This window comes from Marmota flaviventris, chromosome 5 (genome assembly GCF_047511675.1).
Source record: "Marmota flaviventris isolate mMarFla1 chromosome 5, mMarFla1.hap1, whole genome shotgun sequence".
Classification (NCBI taxonomy): Eukaryota; Metazoa; Chordata; class Mammalia; order Rodentia; family Sciuridae; genus Marmota; species Marmota flaviventris.
The window spans coordinates 103468893-103487886 of NC_092502.1; the positions used below are offsets into that span (position 1 = coordinate 103468893).

The following is an 18994-nucleotide window of genomic DNA, read 5'->3' on the forward strand; positions in this document are numbered from 1 at the left end:
CTGCTGGGTTACTCAGAGGAAGGGTTGGGGCAAATGGTAATCTTGATGGTCAAGTGTTGGGCAGATTTGAATGTGATTTCCTTTTACTTTCTAGTATTTTGGGAGTTTCAGTTAACTTTTTTTTTTTTTTTTTAATGGCTAATTTGAGTTCAGACACAGGCCAAAATAAAATGTTGGTCTGGTCATCTGCTATTTATGTTCCATTGTGGAAAGTATTTTCTCAGCCAGAACATGTACTTTAGCTACCAACTTCCTTCACAGGATTTTGTTAGTAATGTCTTTCTGAGGGGGTAAGAATGTTGTCTACTCACATTCATTAGTCTTTTATCTTTGAGAGTTTTATGATTTGAGTTTTGAAACTCAGAAAGTAGAAAAATCAGAAATTATCTCATGATCTGGGTTGTAACCTTTGTTTCCTTCTCATCACCCCCACTGATGAGCTTATGATGTTTCTCTCTTGTTCTTTTGCTTTGAATCTTTGCTGTGGCCTTGTATTGAGAGAACACAACACAACAGGCGCTTTTGTTAGAATTGATGTGTCATTTGCTTAGTTGATAAAACAGATCCGTGATTTTTTTGAATTGAAAGACTCAAAGACAAAATCCTTATTTTGAAAAGTTTCAAAACTACTTAGGAATTTAGTAGGTCCAATGCTACCAAATTAAGTCTTTCAAAGTAATTTTTCTCATACAAACAGTCCCTGCTTTATTTGCTGTCTTCTGTTTCCCCAGGAAGTAGCTCTTTCTGAAGAGTATATTGCCTGTTTATTGTTAAGTGAGAAATTAATTGCCAAAAAAATCTCAGTTAAGATTTGTTTGATTACGTAACTTTTTTTTTTAATCTGAAATCTTGCTCTCTGGACAATCACTTCAAAATTTTGTGTATTCAAGGCATTTTTTAAAGAGAACTCTGGAAGCCAGCCATAATTTGAGAAGTTTGAGAAATCAGATTTTAAGGGATTCAAGGCTGCGGAACGGCTGACACAGTTACAGATGCAGAAGGATGTCTTCCACTGTTCTTACCTTCATGCCTTTGCTTGTGCCAGGTCACAGCTAGACAAGATCTCCAGGCCAGGCACGAGGGCTTAATGCACTTAGTTGTGAAACAGCAAGGAGGGCCTGTGTGTCAATATGATGTTTTCTCCATTAGTGGAATTCTTCTTGCTAGGGATAAGGCATACTCTAAACTTGTTTTTGTTTTTAAGATGGACTTACTACCTTGCCCAGGCTGCCCTCAAATTCCTGGGCTCAGGTGATGCTGCTGCCTCATGATAGGTGCTGGCCACTGTGCTTGTCTTTGCCCTTGGCTTTTTAAATCTTGTTTAAGTTTTTATCTCTAGGGATCATGAAAGTCTTTTAAAAAATCTTGTTTATATTAATTGAGAAAACAAAAATGTATCCAAACATTTGGGAGAGCAGGGGAATGATGCCGTGTAACCTATCAGTACTGAGGTGCCAAGAAAGGGCCGGAGGGCAGTGTGATGGGCTGGAGTTAGGCGCACCAGCAGGTGCAGTGAGCTAAGCATTTCTTGGGACTGATATTGGAAAGCTAGAGCTAACTGGACGTGGGTTGTCTAACCAGTCTGTTAACTGGCGTTACTGCACAGTGGGCCCTCCTTCAGCACGGGTTCTGTATCCTCAGATTCAACCAACGACAAGTCAAAAATATTTTGAAAAGTTGAATCTGTTCTAAATGTGTAGAGACTTTTTTGGTCATTATTCCCTAAACAATGTATAAGGGCATTAGCATTTATATTGCAATAGCTATTGTAAGTAACTTAGAAGTTATTTAAAGTACGTGGGAGCATGTGTGTAGGTTTCATGCAAATACTGTATTATTCTACATGAGGGATTCAAGTATCTGTGGATTTTGGTATCTATAGGGTGTTCTGGAGCCAGAGAATACCCAAGGATTACTATATATTCAAATTTTGTGAAATAAATAGGATTTTCACGTTTGAAAGCTTTACACACATATAATAATACTGACTATGAAAACAATATAATGCATCTACATGTTTTTACTCTAGAATATTATTTGAAATATAATATGGAAGAGAATAGCTTATCAAGTTATTGACTAATCAGTGGGTAGACATGCACCATTATCCATGGATCTCATTGAGGAATACTTTGAAAAGTAGTACTCTGGAACTCCTCCAGAATGCTTTCTCTACCAAAAGCAATCTTAGATCTGTTTTGAGCAAGTGAATTCAATTGTCATGCTGTAAAAAGCAGCTCATTGTAAGGTTACCATGACCCCAAAGATCCCAGATTCTTTCTTTTTATGGTGCTGTAAGTGTCTAGATAATGTTTTTCAACAGTAGCATCTGTTTTGTTTAGCAAGTAGTTACATACAAACAAACTTACAAGTAGATTGTTCTAACAACTTGGTTTCCATTTGAAAAATAACACATACACATTTATAACACATAAAAACTGAAAGATAATACATTTTGCTTTGTAAAGTTTAATAACTCATTTCATTTTTGAATAACCACCATCATTTACTAATGAGATGTGTCTACCTGGACACTGCCAATCTTGGAATTACATTGGATACTCCCAACCTCATTTCCTGCTCCACATTGATTTTCAAATGGTACTTGTTTTTTTTTTTTTTTAATCATAGCAATTGCAAAAAGCCCAGTTTTCCAAAGAGATGTCTTCAGAAGAAATGTAATTCAGTCTGTGAATTAACTTGAACCAGAAGTTTGTATCATGTCCAACACTTTGCTGTGTTTTCCTTGAAGAATTAAAATCTCTCTGAGCTCCTGTGAGTTCACTGTCTCTCAACAGGGTGCCTTAACACATGGTGAGGGAACCCAGGCTTAACCTGTGTTTGTTCTCTATAACTGAGTCAGGGCTGTGTTAAGGGGCTTATGTTTTTTACTGCGTTACTCAGAAGTTGGTTTCTGCTGCTGTTTAGTTTTGCAGTTGTCAAGTTTTGGTGAGTAACACAAACGTTTCTAGGTTCTACATCCTGGATATTGACTCATTATATTAGGGGCAAGGGGGTGGAACTCAGGTGTCTGGTGATACTAATGCCATTTGAAGCTTGAGACACTGAATTCTACCATGGGTCCCTTGAGTTCAGGGACCGAGCGCTCTTCACTTACATCCCTTCCTATTCCTATAATACACTGTAAAGTACATTTGATGGTGTTTGTTGAATGCTGTTGAACTTATTGTTTCTTATTTCGCTTCTTTCTCCTTCCCAACGTTATTTGTATTATACCTTCAAAAGAAAAACAAAAAGGAAGAATTGGTTCTCAGAAGTTTTGGCCTTCCTGAGCCTCTTGTCTTCAGCCTTTGCTGATCCACCCTCCCACTCCCCAGCCTCCTGCACAAACCCTGACGTCCTGTGGAGTCGGTCTGCTCGACCATGGTGCATTTTCTCCACTTCTTCTTGCTTCTCTTAATGAGATGTTGAATTTCCTAAGTGGGAAGAACTGAAAGAGATTTGGATTATTATCTAATACAGTACCCCCATTTTAAAGTTCCCCGTGAGAAAATACGGGGAAGGGACATGATGAATGTGAAGCCGCTCAGGCAGTGCTAGGTCGTGCTGGCCTTAGAATGCCTTGCCCCTGGCTCTTGCCATTCTGCCCCCCCCCCCCCACACACACCCCCAGCTTGATCTCTGCAGTGGTGCTGGATCACCTGTGGTTTTTCCAAGTCCCAAAGGCGATTATGATATGGGAACAAAGGCGGAGACCCCAGTTTGATAATTTGCTTTGCTCACAAAATTACCAGTTATGTATTAAATATTACTTTGCAGTTTATTAGTCAATAATTACAAATTTAATTCTCTTAAATGTTTAAATTTTAGTTTCTTGTGAATTTATAGGCTGTGGAACACAGCATGTTAGTGTCACATTTTTTTTGTGACTTAATGGGAAGAAGGCAAAAAACTAGGAAGAAGAAACTGTCAACATTATCATAAAAGAAAGAATTAGTATTTTCTGTTTTTTATTTATAAATGATGCCCTACCAGCATCAGAATGTGGTGTGCTAAGCTTTTTTAAGCCAGAATTAAGTTCCTCAGATATTCAACCTGGGTTCTAAGCTGAGGTCTGTGACTGTAAGGGGGCTTGACCTTTGGACAACTTTAGATAGGCATGTGCCTGTCATCTTGACACATAAACAGAGTTGGAATGATTAGAAAAGAGTCAGAAGGATTGCCCAAGGGAGGTGAATAATTTTTTACCATGTTTCTCTTTATTACATTTCAGATGTATTTCAGAAGTAAGACATTTATATTAAAGGAAAACTGGGCACTATGACACGAAAGATAGAGAACTTTGTGGTCTGAGGCTATTTTATTCAAATGTTTGTTCATTCATTCATTCATTCATTTCTGCATGCTTCACTTAATTTATTCAACAGAAAGCAGGATCTCTCTGAGGGGTCTTCTCCAGCAGCCTCTTAACGTTTCCTAGAGGTCCAGCCTTTTGGAATGAGAACCCTTCCTCCTTCCATCTTTCTTGGGAAGTAAACTTATAGCTGCACATCTTTTCAGTTAACTTAAAAATACTGTTTGGCTTTTATTGTAAACATATAGATATTATAAACATAATGATATTGGGAAGGATTTACACTTAAAAGAAATGTGTGATATGAAGGTTGCTTAGTAATATAACTTCTATAATTTATTTCTTCAAAACAGCTGGGGAGCTCCTTTTTTTTCTTAAATGAAGAAATGTTTCAACTTTTCTAATATAATCAAACACAAATTTATCTTAAATCCACAAATAAAAGTTATGTCATTTAATACCATTATTATTCATTTAAGTTCCCTGCCTCGCAGACTCCCCTTTACCAGAAGTGCTTACAAGAGAAAAATGCTGCAAATTTGAGTTCCTTTTCTGGCTTTTCCTTGTCAGGAATCCGCTCCAGGAGAGGTGGAGTAAGAAAGAAGGGACATCTTAGATTCTCCTGGAGCCGTCCTGAATGGCTGGGAATGTTTATTGTGTCTTCTGTCACCAAGACATTGTCCACTGTAATGGAAAAGGCACGTAGATTTCTGGTGGCAGAAATCCATCCACTCATAGCACTAGGATTGCCTTTAAGCACAGACGTGGCATAAACTGCATTTGACCTGGTGCTTCGGACTCAAGCCAGTAGGTGACTCATTATTTCAGATGTTTGGTTTGTGCTGTTAGAGTTGAAGCATCTGTAAGGAAAATAGAAAAGCCTGTTGTAAAAATATAATCTGTCTCCAGGAAGGAGAATCCCTGTGTCCTGACCAGAGGCGGGATGTCTGCTCATGGCTCATCTGACCTGTTTTATCTTAGATCCTGGTTTGAAGCGGCTCTGGAAAGTGTTCGACAGGGCATGTTTAGATGGCATTACCGTTTCACATTTTCAGTGTGAGTTCAAAACATGAGTAGGAAGTTTTCTCTCTCATCCCTGAGAAATGGCAGTCTCCCCTGAGGATAGGCCAATGAAGGACTGAGGGAGAGGAAAGGACACAGGGCTGGCCCCCATGCAGAAGGCTGCCCTTGTCAGCTGGTTTCTCTCTGAAGATCTCAACATGCAATTTATATTCATTTTTGGAGGTTGTCCACTCTATATGTGATTTACTGATGATGGAATGTTTGCTTTCTAGAATCAAAGACGATTGTAAAATGTCAACTGTTTTTTATTATCTTTAACTTTTGCACTACATTTTAATGTAAAACACTCTACTAACTTGTAAAGACTCTCTTCTTTCTTGTGTCTTGATTCTTAATTGTCCTAGGAGAACACTTAGGAAAACCTACGGAATTCCTACCCAAACTGTGCGGTTAAGGAAGTGTTCAAAACATGTAGGGATCTGGTTGTGAACAGGTAGAGCATTGCAGTTTAAACTGATAGCCATTATTATTTTATTATAGAATTTTGATGGTTAGATGGTGACTGTGTCAGATAATTGATTTCAGAGAAGAGATAGCTTCTGTTGTGTATGTGTCAGGAGCTGTATTTACTCCTCACAGATATACCAGACAACACAGATAATGGATAAAATGAATAGCTGATATCAGGCTAATGAGTCTGCCCAAGGCCACACAGCTAGCCAAGGAAGAGCTTTACATCATGCCCAGGTCAGCCTGACTTGAAGGACGTCTCCACAGTTGTGCTTCCCATCTCCCCCTAAAAGCAAGGGGAACGGAGTTATTACCATGTTTCATAGTGCTGAATGTTTTTTAAACCTTTCCACTGGTCTAGTGATACATAAATAGCCATTTCGGAGAAGCAGGGTTGCATAGTGTTTAAGAGCCAGGACAAGTGTGTGTGGCTCTTGAACTTACTAGCTCTGAAATGTGGGTCAAGTTCCTTAACCCTTTTCTGTTTGACTTCTTCTTCGTTGGTGGATAAAATAGAGCCCTAGATTGTGAGGCTTACATGAGTTCTTGTCTCCACCGTGATAGAGTGGTTCATAGTATGTTCTGTTCAGGTGTTTGCTGCTTTTGTATATTATCTGAGAGAGGAACAGGAATGAGTCACCCTCTCCAGCCCCTGGGCTTCTTACCTCATGGGGCAAAATGCCCCAGGTTCCCAGATGGAAAGCCTTCAGAGCCTGGGAAGGCTTGAGGCACAGTCACCAAAAGTGCTGGAGAGGGAGGTGCTCTTAGACCCCTACTCCAGGTGTCCTGTTGTGCCCCCCTCCCCCCTGCATGGGCCTTCTGTTTTCTTCCACACACACTTGTCTGTCTAGTCTACTTCCATAGGTTGCCTTTTCTCCCTAAAGTGCGTGTGTCCTCAACCTTGACCACATGGGCTATTAATATGTCATTGCTCATTCAAGCACTGATTTAGGGTCCTAGCCTGTTGTCCATATGTTTCAGCTAGTGTGGTGGCAATGGTATATTACAAAGTGACTTCTGGAGGCTGGGATCAGGTCTGAGGACCTTGTAGGGCACTTTTTAAAAAGAGCTTTTATCATGAATATGAGATTAGGGAGTATGAAAGGAAAAGGTACCCTAGGGAGTCAGCATGGCTCCAAGGCTCAGACCCAGTCATCTTGAAATACTCCCAGGGACCCCAGGGCTGTGGTTCTTGCCTTTTGTTCTTCCCTTTTCTTAATTCTGGGGCTGGGAATTCTCACCTCATCCCATTTCAGGGCAGTGGAGAGTCCTGTCTCATGAGGAAGATCAGAGTCAGGCATCCCTGGTGCAGAAACTGTCCTTCCCAGAAAATGACTCTCTGGGAGAAGTAATAGGTGTTCTTCTCAGTGCCCCTGTGAGTGTCAGAGCCTGGTGGTGACCCAGCATTGCGTGAATAGACTGCTTTGACCAGGAAGCCTTTTTTTTTTTTTTAATTTTTATTTATTTATTTATTGGTTGTTCAAAACATTACAATGCTCTTGACATATCATATTTCATACATTTGATTCAAGTGGGTGATGAATACAACAGACACTAGTATGGCAGTATGTATAAACGTGGATGTGTAACCAATGTGATTCTGCAATCTGTCCACGTGGTAAAAATGGGAGTTCATAACCAGGAAGCCTTTAGTGATGAAGATGACGTGCAAATTGCCCAAAACAGATATGAGACTGCCTGTTGGTTTTTGGTTCTGTTTTTAAATTGTGATAAAAATTGCCCAAACCAGATATGAGACTGCCTGTTGGTTTTTGGTTCTGTTTTTTAATTGTGATAAAATACACCTCGTATAAAACATACCATCTTAAGGTTTTAAGCATGCAGTTCCATACTTGTAAGCACTTCTACGAAGTTGTGCAACCAACACTGCCGTCTGTCTCTGAAACTGTTTGATCTTGCAAAACTGAAACTCGGTACTCAAGAAACAGTAATTCCTTATTGCAAATCTCCTGAATTTAGAAAGAACAACAACCTGCATGGCCCAGAGAGGTTCAGCCGAGCATGTGTTTGTCCATTCCTGAATTTTTTATTTAGTAGAGGGGCGATCAGAAAGAATTTAATAAAAGTAAAAGTGAAGAAAGCAAAGATGTTTTTAAAGGGTGTGTTTGGCACATAATTGGTAAACTCTGATGGAAAAGGGAAAAAGAACTCTCCTCCTCCCCCAGGTTTGAGAATTGATGCAGTTGACTCAGAAGTAGAACCCACTTGGGAGACCTGGGTTTGCTGTGACTTTTTGGTACTCACAGAGTTTGTTGTAGAGGTAGGGATTCCCTCCACAGCAGTTGCTGTGGATTTGCAGAGAGGTTCCACCTCCCATTTCTTTGAGGGAGGTGTTCTCGGTCCTTCCTGAGTTGGTCCCAAGGGAATGCCCTACCGTCTCTGGATACCTCAAGATTCTTCCAGAACCCTGATGCAGATTTTACTGCCATACACCGAATTTCCTGTTGGCCTTTAATTGTAGGTCAGTGTTGCTAGTTAAAAAGAATATTGTGGTCTGGGGTTGTAGCTCAGTGGTAGAGCGCTTGCCTAGTACGTGTGAGGTACTGGGTTTGATCCTCAGCACCACATAAAAATAAATCAATAAAATAAAGCTATTGTACCCATCTACAATTAAAAAAATATTTTAAAAAAGAATATTGTACTATTTGGTAATTCAAAAGTATGTGTTCTTGACCACTGTGAAAACATCACCAAATGGGAATGGTCTGAAGGAAACCAAGTCTTTTCAGAAACGTCCTGTGTTTGCTGCCCCCTTCATAGTTGTCCTGTGCTGGCTCTTAGTTTTGGACTCAGGAATTGGCTCTCGGGCACATCGGCCACATGTTCCATTGTGTGTGCCTAGATGGAACCACAGGACTGTAAGAAAATTGGATGGATACGCATGCTGACCTATATTTTTTCGCCCACCATGTTCTAAATGTGTCTTGTTTTTGCTTTTGCTGCCTTGGCTAACAAGCATCCCTTGTGTCCCCTCAAGATTTCCACCAGCTTCTCCTCCCCTCACTCACCTTGCCCAAACAATACTTGAGTCTAACAAAGCTAATCATTTTTAAAAGGTTGTCTTATCGAACGATGGTTGGAGAGTATGGACTCCTTGAACGCACGAGGGTGCAGATGGTGACGTCAAGGATCACAGGACAGGATGGACTGACTGCAAGCTTTCTCTTGGCCTCAGGATTGACTTTGTGTTTCCCTTTGCCAGTCCCGTTTCTACCCCAACCGTCCTGCCTCGCCTTTCCCAGATGATGTCATTGAAAAGCAATGGCAAATTATGACTCGTGTTTTCTACTAGGGCCTTAACAGACAGTTTATTCCCACATGTAAACATTTTAGTAAGCCTTTTGTTTAGTGACTCATTAATTTGATGAGGAAAATGTCCTAATAAAGATAAAGAAACTGTAAACTGTTTCAAAAGCTGCAGAGGGAAAAATGTTGGGGCACTTGAGGTCAACTACTTCCCCTGTTCTTTGAATTTCATTTGTTGTTTGGTCATGGGAACAGACAAATTGGTCATTTGGGGTTAGGTCCTCATCTTTGTTCTTTTCTGTAAACTTAAGCACACATGACCACGTCATGCATGTTTTACTTCCACAAGTTTCTTTTGTATAGGCAGGATCCATGGGTGGGGAGATTTTGTGAAAAGAGTATATCAAATTTTCCTCTTTCACATAAAACTAGTGCATAAAATGTGTCACTAGTTTGGAACTGAGAAATACTTGGTTAACTTTTATCGGTAAACAGTTTTAATTTTCTCAAATAAGACACAAACCCCCAGGTATAAAGGTTTGGAGATTGCTAAGTAGAATCAAGGCTCTAAACCTGTGGTTATGTGCACTTTTCCTAAGACATAATCTGTTCCTCATTTATATGAAAGTCTTGTAGAGATATTATGACTTTTATTTAGTTCTACATACTTTTGTTAAGGTTAACTATTTTAGCGTGGATGGTGTAACTAACTATTGCTAGGTTTTGTTTGAGTGTTTAATGAAGTATAAATTTATTTTATGTAAAAATGCCCTTTGCAACAGAGTATATTGACTTTTATTAAATCCAGGAATAACATCATAGATGTTTTGAAAAACAGTTGTCCTGCAATTTTGTACTTACATTTCAAGAGGCAGTGGTATGCTTTAGTGATTCTTGATCTCTCCAGGAGAAAGACCTGGTTGTAAACTGGGAGAAAAATTGAATAACATCCTTCTGAACTATGTTTATTAGAAATTTTACTTTTTAGTATTCACTAGTTGTAAAAATACAGAAAATTAAAAAGAAGAGTGATTTCAGTGTTATTAAAAAAATCAAGAGGCATGGTAAATTGACTTGAGGCTCTAAGTACTGTATGAAGAATTTGGATTTTGTTTGTATAATCAGTTAATGCTTTTATCTTAGTTTGTATCTGTTCTCTTGCCAGACTTTTTTTCAAGTAGGAAATATAATGATCCAAAGGTAACTTTTCATTGCAACATACCTTTAAATGAGTGCCCATTTTTTGTTGTTACTGGCTGGGATTTACTAGACTGAAAAAAAAAAAAAGAGAGCTAGAATGAATTACTACCTCTAATAAAGCCACATATGTGTGAGTGTGAGCATTTGTATAATGATACAAGAGTATGTCATAGCAAACTGAGTTTCTTAATGATACAAATATGTTTGAGCTAAATATCTTTCTAATGACCTAGACTGAAGAAATGCTCTTTATAAAATGTGATCTTGTCTCTGACTCAGATCATATTCTGAAGTGACACCCTGTAGGGGCCAGGTTTAATTCTGGGCTCCTTTAACTTCTAGAATTTGCCAAATGAGCCTAGTCCTCAGTGCAAGGGGAGGAGCTACGTGATGGCCAGTCATTCATGCAGGTATTCAACTGACTGTTTTGTGCCCTGCTTGGGGCATACAAGGTGAATCAGGAATATTATGAGACCTCGAGGAACCAATATATGGTCTGGTGGAGGACAGACATGAGCCAGCACTTATCCTGCTAGAGGGCAAGGGCTGCTTGGAATCTTCACAGGCTGGACATGCTGCCAGAATCTGCTCACCTGTTTGTGAAGGGGCAGGAGAAGGAGGACAAGAGTAGGCACCATTTGAGCTGAATGGATTAAGTTCAAATCAGTGTTGGAACCATATTGACTTTCTGAATTTTTAAGGGCAAATTTATCATTCCCTCTCTTTATATTGAGCAGGAAACTGGGTACAACAGAGCAGGGTCTGGATTACTCTGGCCTGACTTTGAATCCTGGCTGCCACTTGATACCCTCTTGACCTTTCTGAACTTCTCAAAGGAGGATAATAGAAATGTTGGTTGGGAGGGTTAAATGAGCTAGGTTAGGTAGCAGTACTTACCGCTCCCTCCTTTCTCCTTAGCACACTAAGAGTGAGTGCCTTGAAAATCAGGGCAGCTTGTTTTGAACAGTATCTGATGAAAGAAGAAAGCAGGGTTAATTATGAACAGTGAGAGTAATAATAGGCACCACTTATTGTGTGGGGCATTATTTCAAGTGCTTCCCATTTGCTCACTCAGTCTCACACCAACTATATTAGGTACTGTTATCTCACCTTATAGATGAGAACTTTGAGTTTACAGTGGCTAAATCATTTTCATTAGGCTTGCCTCCTGGCTCCCAGGCTTTTAATTTTTTTTTTAAAATAATTTGTTCTTTTTAGTTATACATGACAGAAGAATGTATTTTGACATGTCATACGTACATAGAGTATAACTTCCCATTCTTGTGGTTGTGCGTGATGAGGAGTTATACTGGTCGTGTATTCTCATAAGAACATGGGAAAGTTATGTCTGATTCCTTCTACTATCTTTCCCATTACCATGTCCCCTCCTCTCCCCCCATTCCCCTCTGTCCAATGTCCAATCCAGTGAATCTCCACTCTACCCTTCCAACCCTCCCCCTCCTGCCTATTGTGAGTCAGCATCCACATATCAGAGAGAACATTAAGCTTTTGGTTTTTTGGGATTGGCTTATTTTGTTTAGCCAATCCAGTACGATAGTCTTCAGTTCCATCCATTTGCTATCTAAAGGCATTCTTTTTTATGGCTGAGTAATTTTCTATTTGTGTATGTGTGTATGTGTATATTTTCTTATCCATTCATATTTTCTTTATCCATTTATCTGTTAAAGGGCAGGTACCTAGGTTGGTTCCATAGCTTAGCTTTTGTGAATTGAGCTGGTATGAATATTGATGTGGATGAGTCAATGTAGTATGCTGGTTTTAAGTCCTTTGGATATATGTTGAGGAATGGGATAACTGGATCAAATGGTGGTTCCATTCAAAGCTTTCCGAGGAATCTCCATTTCACTCTGCTTTCCAGCAGCTCTACTAGCAATGTATGAGTGTACCTTTTCCCCACATCCTCGCCAACACTTATTGTTACTGATTCTTGATAATCTCCATTCTGACTGGAATGAGATGAAATCTTGGTGTAGTTTTAATTTGCATTTCTCTTATTGCTAGAGATGTTGAACATTTTTTCATATATTTGTTGACCATTTGTATTTCTTCTTTGATGTTTCAGCTCCTTTGCCTATTTATTGATTGGGTTATTTTGGTTTTTGGTATTAAGTTTTTTGGGTCCTTTATATATCCTGGAGATTAATGCTTTATCTGAGGTGCAGGTGGCAAAGATTTTTCTCCCATTCTGTAGGCTTTCTTCGTGTTCTTGATTATTTCCTTTGTTGTGAAGAAACTTTTTAGTTTGATAAAATCCCATTTATTGATTCTTGATTTTACTTCTTGTGCTTTAGGAGTCTTGCTAAAAAACTTAGTTCTTAAGCTAACATGATGGAGATTAAAACCTACTTCTTTTTTTTTCTTGTAAGCACAGGGTCTTTGGTCTAATGCCTAGGTCCTTGATCCACTTTGAGTTGAGTTTTGTGCAGGGTTAGAGCTAGGGGTCTAATTTCATTTTCTTACATATGGATTTCCAGTTTTCCCAGCACCATTTGTTGAAAGGCTATATTTTCTCCAGTGTATGTTGATGGCGCCTTTGTCTAGTATGAGATAACTGTATTTATGTGGGTTTGTCTCTGTCTTCTATTCTGTCTTCATGTCTATTTTGGTGTCAATGCCATGCCATTTTTGTTACTATGGATCTGGAGTAGAATTTAAGGTCTGGTATTGTAATGCCTCCTGCTTCACTTTTCTTGATGAGGATTGGTTTGGCTATTCTGGGACTCTTATTTTTCCAAATGAATTTCATGACTACTTTTTCTGTTTATATAAAGAACATCATTGAAGCCTTAATAAGAATTGCATTAAATATGTATAGTGCTTTTGGTAGTGTGGCTATTTTGACAATATTAATTCTGCCTATCCAAGAACATGGGAGATCTTTCCATCTTCTAAGGTCTTCTTCAATTTCTTTCTTTGGTGTTCTGTATTTTCATTTTGGAGGTCTTTCACATCTTTTGTTAGATTGATCCCACGTTTTTTTTGAGGCTGTTGTGAATGTGGTAGTTTTTCTAATTTTGCTTCCAGTTGATTCATCACTGATGTATAGGAATGCAGTTGATATACGGATGTTTATATCCTACTGCTTTGCCGAATTCATTTATGAGTTCTATAAGTTTTCTGGTGGTGGCTCTAGAGCTCTTAACCACCGGCGTGGCACTGTTGAAGAAGCTAATGAAGAAATAATCACATGACATATCATAATAATGATGACAGGAATAATAGCACCTTAGATTTTTACAGAGCTTCATGGTGGAAGAACACTGCTATGTACAATGTTGTATTTGTTCCTCATGAGAAGAAATAGGAGACGGTTAGAAACCGGATTAGAAAACCAGTGTCCAGAGAGCGAGTTAAGTTACTTGTCCAGCATTACCAAGTATGTGGCCAAACTGGTTGAAGAACTTTTTCCACTTGACTCTTTTGTTTATAGAATGAAAGGTAGAACCATTCAGGAATCGTTTAATGGAATGGTTATTAAATTTTTAAAATATGAAACAGGTACAAGAAAGTGAGTTATGTTGCCAAAGGTCACATGTTATGTTAGTGACCAACTATGATCACAAATGGCAAATCCAGCACCTGAGCCACAGCTTTGGAGTGACTCAGTGAGAGAGTTGGAAAAGTACTGATGTGTCTATACAGGGGGCTTCTTAGAGCTGCGGTATGTCCTCATGCTTTCTTCTGGGATTCTGGACCCTCACTTGCCGTCAAATCTTCTTTCCAAAGGTGGGCCAAGGAGAACACACCTGGAAGGAATATGATTGAGTTTCCCCTCCTGTGGGGTGGGGATGACACAGAGGGCCTGGGCCACCTTCTTCCAGTGCTAATTTTCTCTCTGGAAATTGAAGGCTCAGTGCAGTCTTTGGAGGGCAAAAGAGATGGGAAACCCAACACGGTTTGACCGACTGTCTCTTGGGAGTGTGTGGTGTTTTGTCTTGTAGCTGGGGATCTGGTTACAGATGCCTGTGATTATGGCCTTTGGCAGCAATTGTCAGAGAGACTCTTAAGATTTCCAAAGGCTGCAGAAGAGCAGATGTGGGATTAAATTTCAGGCCCTCTTACCCATAATGTCTTACATGTGGGCAGGGAGCATTGAGGATTCAGGCTGTTGTCCAGAGGTGTGGGGTGCAGACACAAGAGCAGAGATCAGAGGTGCCAGCTTTTTTTGCAGGTCTTCTCCCATTGTGTCCTTTATCCTTGGCCTGCAGACCCTTTAAAGTGGTGATATTCTCTTCCATAATGGTTTGCTGGCAGTGTCTGCCATAGCCATTGTTTGTCCTGTTTAGTAAGAGGGATCTAACTGGCTTCTTTGCCAGCAGACATCACCAGGCAGATAGAAGGTGGGAAAAATGAGTCTCTGTGACCCACTTTAATTGACTGTGCAGCAGACAGTTTCATTTGGTATTGCTAGGGAAGTTTACGGTATTCATGCTTGGCTAGTTTGATTGCAGCTTTTCAAAAATCACATGGCAAGGACTTTAGATGACTATAAGAAACACTTTTACTGCTAATAATGAAGGACCAAATTGGAAGGAATAGTTGTAATAATCCAGCAGTTGGTTGTTATTGAAGCAACAGCTGCTAGGTTTCTTCCCACTGCAAATAAAAAAGAAGCTTATTGAGTTAAAAAATCTATTAAGCTCTCATTAGACAGCAAAAAAGATTTAAAAGAATTTTCCAAGTCTTGGCATACGTAAGAATATTCCAGCTCTTATATTGAGATGTCCTTTTTTAGAAGTGCTAGAAAGCACAACTTATACCATGTGACTAAACAAAGAACCCAGAACAACCCTGGGTTGAACAGTGAGATAGAATTTAAGGATCGCCTTTGTGTTCCCTAGAAAATCTGAAAGTTCTGCTGTTGTCTTGTGAAGTTGTCTACCTATTATAGGGGAGAGTGGAGCCAGAGGTATGTGTGCCTCGCTTGGAATCTCCATTAGGACACTCATGAGACTTGGTTGCCTGAGAGTGTTGAGGTTTTGTAATGACTGGGCAGAAGAAGAGCACAGAAGGCTGTGGTCATCCACCAGCTGCGTGGTGACTCAGTGCTCCTGGGCATCTGTTACTACATTTATGAAATAGAGACACTACCTTCCTGTGTGCCACAGAGTGCTTCTGGAAAACCAGATGGCTAGCACTCCTGAAAGTGAGAAAACATGGAAATCAAATGGGATAACATGAAATAACAACCCCCATCAGCCATGTGTGGATGGCCTCCTCATTAAAAATCATCTTACTTAATCCTCCCAGCTGCCTCGGGAGGAGGCACGATGATGATTCCCCGGTTAGAGGTTTGAGTAACTTGCTCAGGGAAGAGAGAGTGAAATAGACTGCTGTCAGCCTCCTGTGGGAGCTGGGCTCAGTGCTAGGCAGGGTCTCAGGGTTATGCCATTATAGCCTCAAACCACAAGTGGTACCTTATGGTACTTCAACCCAAGAATCCGAATTCCAGAGTTGATGCCATTCCTCATCCACAAGTCCTTTAGAGAAGTATATGAAAAAATGATCTCGTCACTCCTTCCACATTGAGCTCTGGGGTTCCATGGCCTTTTACACCCTCGAGAAGTAGCATGAGAAGCGCCTGTGCTGCTTGTTAGTTCTTTGACCTTGGTCACGCTAATTCATCCATCCATCCAGCCTCCAATTTCCCCATCTCTAAAATGGAATTCATGATCTGTCTGATAAAATTGTTGTGAGTGTTCCGTGGAGATAAGTGTTATTAAGTGCTTAGCATAGTACCTGGCACCTAGCAAGGAAGGGTTCACTTAGTACATAAGGAGAGGAGGAAGAAGATGGTGATGATGATGACAATGATGACGATTGTTACTGCCAAGGTTTCAGTGCTCTTGAGGTTTTAGTTGCAAAAGGTGCTGTCTCCCTGGACTCAGGTATGGCTAGGTAGCTTCCTGGCTGAACACTTTGACCCTCTCCTACACACACCCAGAATAGTTTCCAAGAATAGCAGTAGCTTTTGAACCTCTCTCATCATCTGTCTTCTATTTATCCCCCATACCCAAGTTCAACCTTTGAAGATTCGTCTACCCCATCAAACGAGACAGCGAGAGCTGTGATGGGTGCTGACCCTCAGACCGTCTGAAGGTCAATGACACTGAGGCTCTGTCCAGAGCTAATCCTTTAAGTCATTCTTTAAAGATTTATGAACCTTTTTATCCCCAGCAGAACCAGGCGCTTTATGTCGCTCTGTATCACATTTCCTATGACAGGTAGGGACCCACCTCCCTGCAAGAGCTCCCAAAGCTGCAGTCAGATCTTCCTTCATTTTCACGGCACATGTTCTAAATGGGCTGTTGCTCTGTTTCTCTTTGCTTCCCCTGAGAAGTTGTTCATCCCGGGTGGCTTTTTCTTCCATGTGTACATCCTGTAGGGAAACTGGAAAAAAAATCATAGGCTTCTGTTCTAACTTTTTATTTTAATCAGAATTTTTATGAAAATCCTAAACTGACCAGCTCATTCCCTCCCCCAATGAAATCTTGAACTTAGAATGCTATCTCCATTTATAATGTCTTCCAAACAGCCACTTGCTGAGAGCCGAGTCAGCGTTGAGGCCAGGTGGTTCCAACCTAAACAAAGATTAAAGATGAAAGATACCTTATTTAACATCTAGAAGTAAAACCTCCTTTCAAATCATTCTTAAAAAATTAAGCCTTTGATATTAAACTTAAGCCAATGAAACTTTGAATGGAATGGGAACAACATAGTTCCCTTGTTTGAATTCTAGGGCTCCTATTTAGGATAAAGTAGTCCAGAGACAAAGCAGTAGTCAGTCCAAATTAAACTGGGTGAAGATGAGCAAAGAACTTGAAATTATTTATTTATTTACTTATTTCCTGTCACTGCCGGTTTTTTGAATTTGACCACTGTAACTGTCCTCCAGCATTTTGCTTCTGAATCATAATCACAGGGAGAAACTCCAATGACTTGTTTGGTTTTCTTTCACCTAAAAAAAAATCCCATTAAAATCTTTGATTAGATATACCAAGTTGGAATATAAATGAAAAGAGTTCTTATTAGGTGAAATTCCAAACAGCAATTTTTCTGGTCTCCTACCAACCAATCAGTTCAGTCTGTCAACAAGTGAAAATTAAGCCATTATGATGGGTGTTGTAATAGATGCATCTTTCTACTTGACTGGTTCCTGAAATTTGAGAAAATTCCAAACATGGCCCCAGTTGGTTTTGCTGTCTTGACCTACAGTGTAGGAAAATGACCAGATTGCAACAAATAGTGAAATCATTGAACTTGGGTCTTTTGGAGGCCACAAAAGTGTCTTTTTACTTTAGTTGAGGACAGTTTTCATCTCTTTATTTTTGTAGAATCACACTCCAAAAGATAGAGGAAATAATCTACCCTTTGTACTGGGTTCAGGTTAATCTTTACTGGTTTTTACTGAGTGTACCTTCCCAGGAGGGCCTGCTCAAACCATAGCTCTCAGTGAATAGGTGCTTCCTCTGCTATTGGATAGTAGCTTCTAGGACCAGGAAGTAGGCTGAGAGTATGAGCCCCGACAATGCTCAGCTTTGTTTTTGAGGATAACACAGTTGTTTTGTATTGTCACAGGACAGGTTGCTATGAACAAGCTTGCTACCAGGGACCCAGACTTCTAGATGCACTGGAATGGCATGGTGTCAGAAACCTTTTACCTAAATGATTCCTGAAATACATTTCCCAGTGAAAATACATATTTATCTTCCCCCTTATCTCTCGTTTGAGAGAAAAGCACTTGTCCTCTGTAGAAGCCCTCTTGGATAAGAAGTCTCTGGAATACATCTGATTAGACTCCTGTGTGTGTGTACTTGCCTAAGCTCTTCCTAAACATGGGTAAATGTGATTGTTGGAAATGAAATTGCCAAAACCTCCATATCAGAATCTTTCCTCTTACAAGTAAAGGAAATTATCAACTAAACCTTGATTGTAGGCACCAAACTCCAAACCTCCTCACGTGACCCCTACCAGAGAAAACCTGGACCCTACCTCACTTTGACCCTTAATTGGCAGAAAACGATTCTCCCCTCTCTTTTTCTTCCCCCTGAGGTCATAGCTTTTTCTGCTCTCTCTGTTTTGGAAAAACCCATGATATGCTTTTTCTTCTTCCTGTGATTAACTTCTTATTTTTGTCAGAAAGACAACATGCTGGCATGTCCTCTCTTTACATTGATCATCTAAGCAGGTGAAGTGCAGATGGCCGTGCCAGAAAAGGGAGCCTAGCCCATCCCCTTGTGATGTTGCCCAGGTCCTTGAGGAACTGTTAGAACTCAGTTATCTTGGTGTTTGCCAGTTGAGGTCCAGCCAACATCTGTACTTGCTTTCTTTCCCAGAGGGTATGACAAGGAAAGAGAAAGAGAAGAGTTCAAAGAATCGAAAGCAGAATTTTCATTAGGATAACATTTGGGGTCAGGTAAACATCTCTTTCTAGTTTCATTGAAAAATTCCAGGAGGCCAAGGGCAAAATCTCCGGAAGACTTGTTTCAAGGAGTGTAATGTGACGGAAAGTTCACCTTAAAAAAAAAAAATGTAAGAAAACTAAGTATGATATTGCTTAGGAAACTCTTAAAAAAATGAAAGAAAAGAAAAAGGATACCAAAACCCAACAATTTCTTCATTTGGACTGTATGGAAGACCTGGAAACGATTCTTCTCA

The 18994-nt window shown here is 39.9% G+C and overlaps 1 protein-coding gene across 4 annotated transcripts in view; it reads left to right on the forward strand.

The window, feature by feature from the left end:
• The window catches only part of Lhfpl2 (LHFPL tetraspan subfamily member 2), a 144124-nt gene that overhangs the window by 38445 nt on the left and 86685 nt on the right, over positions 1–18994 (forward strand). The window contains exon 1 of one of the 4 annotated variants that reach the window (XM_071612469.1): positions 5098–5122. The exons of the other annotated variants lie outside the window; for them this stretch is intronic. The gene's annotated coding sequence lies outside the window, so the exon portion shown is untranslated. Of the gene's footprint in view, positions 1–5097; positions 5123–18994 lie in introns of those variants that run through there. 4 annotated transcript variants of the gene reach the window in all.